Raw genomic sequence first — 5,940 nt, 5'->3', positions numbered from 1 at the left:
AACTGACTGTAGACTGAAACCTCTACAAATTATAAGCCAAATAAGCCTTTCTGCCTTTAACTAGGTGTTGCTTAGTTTGCCTTAGCAACAAGAAAAGTAACCAAGACACCATGTGGTCCTCTTACAATATGGAAGTTACTTCTTCAAAACAAGCAGGAATTTCTTCAGCATGCTAAAGTGTCATATAATATAACCTCATGGTAAATTATACCATCATCTTTGCCACTCACTGCATGCAACTGAACCAAAGGAGTGACAATTCATACTCATAGGCTGCAATCATTCTCAAAAGGCAGGACTTATCAGGATGTCTACAGCACAACTAATGTTGGAGACCACCGTAGAATTCTGCCTATGCATTTTTATTCATTTTACAATTTTCTTTTAGAAGGAATTTAAAGATTTAGAATGAAAGCTCACATTTTTCGTGGTACCTTTTTCTTAACACCACTAAAATCACAGCCTAAGAATGTGAGAAGATAAGGGAAAGAAATGTTTATTCATTAATAAACATGTACCACACATTGTAGGTCTTTTACCACCTAATCCATACCATAGAAAAGAGCTGCATTGGAACCAAGGGGACATCATAAGAAATATGTAACCAAATCAGTGTTCTTAAGTAATTTCAAGTGTGGATTAGACAATTACATGGTGATAGCAACTGTCATTAAGTTGAAAGGCTAAAACAAGTATTTCAAAAATTTCTGGGGCCAGGGATTTAACTCAGTGGCACTGCACCTGCCTCTCAAGCACAAGGTGGTGAGCTCAATCCCTGGTAACGAAAACCAAACAAAGAAGCAAACAAAATTCCTAAAGGTGTAATTGGTTATGCTTCTGGTGGTCTTAGAAAATAAATATACTAGGGACTTCTGGGAAGATAGCAGAGCAGTAAGCAGCAACAAATCAACCTCACCAAGATTCAGAATCCAGACATTGGAAAATAAGTTGGGGAAGAAAAGGAGGCAGCAGAACCCTGAAGGACCTGGTAGTCCCAGGAAGGATCTGAAGGGAAAACTGGCACATAGAGAAACGGAAGAGACAGACTGCAACACAGAAAGAGGGCAACAGCACTTTCTCCCCAGCTCCTGGTTCATGGCAGGAGAAAGGAAGGCCGATTCTATAGAAACACAATAAAAGCAGGAGATGCCAGAGGACTTCAAGGGTAAATGCACCCGTGGAACAGAGGAGTGGATGCCATGTGCTACAACAACTGGGGAGTGAGTCCAGTCCAAGGGACTGCTGTATTCCCTGCAAAGAGTGCTTGGATGCCGTTTTAGGGAGGGTTGGCTTCATCCCAGGGCTCCCAGTGTTAAACTCCCACAGCGACTGGGTGAGGGCCAACCACAGGAAATGTCCAGGTCAGGGAGCCACGCACAACCCTGCGAGAGACACCCAAAGTGTTACAAGCTAAATGACTAAGATCCCAATTCGTGATCAGCCAGGATCAGCCTGAAAGCTGTGTGGATTTGAAAGTACTAGAACTGGCACAGCACCCTAATCCTACCACAGGCTTGGTAGGATTATCGGGTGTGGATCAGCTTCTGGCTGCCTCCTTTGTCTATCAGCGAAAGCAGAGTCACTCCCTGAATTGGACACAGTCACAAAGCTTCAGACCCCAAAAGATAGTCACAAGCTTGAAATCACAGAGAAAATTTCTTCTGGTTTTTTATTTTTTCATTTCTGTTCATTTGGTTTTTTGGTTTGCGAATGTGAACATTGGTTTTAGTTTTTTCTTTGGTTTGGTTCTTCTTGTTTTTTCCTTCTTTCCCTTGTTTTCTTCACCAGTTTCCCAAAGCTTGGGTAATCTTTTGTCCTTCAACCTTGCTTCTATTCTCTTCTTCTTTTGCTTCCCTTTTTCATCTGTTCCCTTTTAAATTTTATCCAGTGGGGTAAAACTGCTCTACCTACTGGATATTTCCTTTATATAATTTTTTGATTTGCCTTATATTTTGTTATATAACTATAATTCTTGTACCAATGGTTGAAGGTGGAAAATTCTTAGTTATATAATTTGTCATTTTCCAGTCTGTGTTTGATGCTATCATTATTACTGATAAGTACCTACTTTAAGAACCTGTATTCTAATAAGATGGAAAGCTGAGAAGGCGTAGACAGATTCCTTGATAAATATGAATTACCAAAGCTGAATCAAGAGGATATAAAAACTATAAATATTCTAATATCAGTCAATGAAATTGAAGAAGCAATAAAAAAAAAAAACTACCAACAAAGAAAAGCCAAGAACTTTAGAGAAGAACTAATGCCACTATTCCCCAAACTATTTTTTTTTTTTTTTTTTGAACTGGAGATCAAACTTGGAACCTTGTGCTTGCAACTCAGGCAGCAGAACCACTGAGCTAAATCCCATACTCTCAAACTCTTTAATGAAACAGAAAGAAAAGCGGTACTTCCAAAGTCTCTCCTGGAGCAAACACTACCCTGATACCAAAACCAGAGAAGGATCTAACCAAAAGAGAGAACTACAGGCCAATCTCCTAAATGAACACAGAATAAGACAATGGCAAACAGAATCCAGCAAATCATCAAGAAGATCATACACCATGACCAAACAGGATTCATCCCAGGGATGCAGGGATGGTTCAACATACGCAAATCAATAAATATGATGTATCATATTAACAGGAGGACAAAAAAACCACATGATCATCTTGATAGATGCAGAAAAGCATTTGACAAAGTCCAACATCCATTCATGATAAAAATTCTATAGAAAACTGGAAGTCTTTATCTCAATCTGATAAAAGCCATCTATGACAAATCAACAGCCAGCATCATACTAAATGGTAAAAAAACTGAAAGATTTCATCCTAAAATCAGAAACAAGACAAGGATGCCCACTATCATCACTCCTATTCTATACAGTTCTGGAAACATTAGCCACAGCAACGAGACAAGAGAAAGAAATAAAAGGAATATGGATAGGAAAAGAAGTTATTATGTGCTAATAGCATGATATTCAGAAAACCCCCAAAATGCCACCAAAACACTCCTAGAATAATCAAATTTGGCAGCATCATAGGATACAAAGCAGCCCCCAAAAATTAGTAACTGGCTTGGTGGTACACATCTGTCAGGAGGCTGAAGCAGGAGGATCACCATGAGTTTGAGACCAACCTGGGATACTACATAGAGAGTTCAAGGCCAGCCTGAACTACACAGTGAGACCGTCTCAAAAAAAAAAAAAATCAATAGCATTCCTGTACGTGAATAACAAACTCACTGAGAAATTAGGCAAATAATTCCTTGAACAAAAGCATCAAGAGAAGTGAAATATTTAGGAATCAATCTAATGAAGGAAGTGAAAGACCTATACACTGACAACTACAGTATTCTGAAAAAGGAGCTCAAAAGGATATCAGAAAATGGAAAGAGATCCCATTCTTGAATAGGCAAAACCAATATAATGAAAATGGCCATACCTCCAAAATTTTTATAGAGATTTAATGCAATCTCAATTAGAATACCAATAGCATATCTCACAGAACTAGAGAAAACAATCCTAAAATTCTTATGGAATCAGAAGGGACCTAGAATGCCAAAAGCAATTCTGGACAGCAAGAGCAAGGTAGGGGGACATCACAATTCCTGACCTGAAGTTATTCTACAAAGCTAGCATGATAAAAACAGCTTGGTATTGGCAAAACACACACACACACACACACACACACACACACACACACACACACACACACAAAGATCAAGAAGAACAAAAGATGCAGAAAAAAAACCTAAGCATACTCAGCTATCTTATCTTTGACAAAGGGGCCAAACACTTCACTTGAAGGAAGATAGCCTTTTTAATAAATGGTACTGGGAAAACTGGTCCTCTACATGCTGAAGAATGAACCTGACCATGATGACCATGAGAGAATGAACTCTCACCATGCACTAAACTAAAATTAAAATGGATCAAAGATCTAAATATAAAAACAGAAACACTTCATCTACTGACAGAGTATGTAAAACTCTTTAAGACATAGATCTAGGCAAAGATTTTATGAACAAAACCCTAATCACACAGGAAATTTTACAAAGAATCAACAATTGGTATCACATCAAATTAAGAGGCTTTTGCACAATAAAAAATGCACCAATAGAGTGAAGAGAACCCACAGAATGGGGAAAAATTTTCCCAGCTACTCCTTAGAAAAAGGATTAATATCTAGAACATAAAAAGAACTAAAAACATCAGACCCTCCCCTCAAGTTTAAAGATCCAATCCAAAAGTGGGCATCTGAAATGAATAGAAATGTCTTACATGAAGAAGTACAAACAGCAAATAAATATATGAAAAAATGTTCAACCAGTCATTCGAGACCTTTTCCACTGCTAGTGCGAGTGTAAACTGGTACAACCACTATGGAGATTCCTCAAAAAACTAAAACACAAGGTTCCATTTGACCCAGCCAGTCATCTTCTAGGTATCTTCTCAAAAGAGTTAAAAGCATCATGCCACAGTGATATATGCACACCCATGTTTATGCAGCCCAGTTTATAATAGCTAAGTCTTGGAAACAGCCCAATTACCCATCAAAAGATGAACAGGGAAAGAAAATGTGGTATTTACATATAATGGGACACTACTATCATAAAGAAGGATAAATAAGTCATTTTTATGTAAATGGATGCAGCACACAGGTTTACATATTGCATTGTTTCTCTTGTGTGAAAAAGTTAAATGAAAATAATAGAGGCTGGATATCTGAATATAAGGATATGTTCAAATGGGGAAGTGAACAAAGGAGAGGGGAAAGGGAAGGGAAAAAGGAAAAAATAGGTAATGGAAGGAAAAAGAAACAAAGCTTTTACAAATGGGGAGGGGAAGAAGGGTTGAAGGCAATGGGGAAAAAAAATAATAAAGATCTATTATGTATAGGTACAAATTCCCTATGATAAATGTGATCGTTATGGCAAATATATACTAAATAAATAATAAATTTTAAAAATAAATACTACGTTACATTTTCCAGTGTAATTTGAACTTTTTCTTTTTAAAGCAAAACAGATTTTAGTTGCACAGAATTTAAAACAGACTGTAGCTTATGTAACTGAATTTAATGGCCTAAAATATTTCCCCCTAAAACATGTTCCACATATTTTATTAATCTGCAAATAAAATTTATTCCAGGATGGCACTGCACATAGTCAGTCATAGTCAAGACTGTTTTCCTCTGGAAGATGGAATACAGCTAATATTGCTTAGGAAATGGGAACTACAAAAGGTTTTGCAACTAAGAAACATTTCAAACTACATTTAGATTCAAACATTCTTTAACACAAATCTGACCTCAAATTAACACAATTTGACCCAAACTCCTTGATATTAAAAAATCAAGAAGTTTAAAGCAATTTTTGTCCAGAGCAATCAACATGAAGATAAATAATTTCAGGGTCCACATGAAATCTGTTAGATATTAAAAGATTTCAATTAAAAACTCTCTAATACAGGGGTGTAGCTCAGTGGTGCTGTCGCCTGCTTTGCAAGCGCAAGGACCCAAGTTCGATCCCTGGTACCAAACATATTTCTGTAATACAGAAATATGAAAATGTATGTAGCAAGTAATAAATATAAGTTGATAACTCAGAATTTTCTAATTGTTAAGTCTTAAACATAAAATGTAGCCTGATAACACAGCTGAAAAACTACAGTCGTGAAATAATCACATATCACAGAAATAAGTGACTGTAATATACAAACACCTACGTTATTTCATCTAGGTAAAAAAAAATAAAGTGCCATTTTGATGAAGCAATAACCTGACAAAAACATATGTTCAAAGTCCAAAGGAAATTTTCTTTTTTATAAATCATAGCGTTCTCAGAAAGCACTTTGGCCTAAAATGTTTCATTCCTGGTCTCAGCCCAGATAAATATTTTGGAAAACTGGAAGAAATATCACATTTCCTAGTTGTTTAA

This window comes from Fukomys damarensis, unplaced genomic scaffold (assembly GCF_012274545.1).
Source record: "Fukomys damarensis isolate Sample0158 unplaced genomic scaffold, DMR_v1.0_HiC HiC_scaffold_19, whole genome shotgun sequence".
Taxonomy (NCBI): Eukaryota; Metazoa; Chordata; class Mammalia; order Rodentia; family Bathyergidae; genus Fukomys; species Fukomys damarensis.
Note: the sequence above shows the minus strand (reverse complement) of the source record.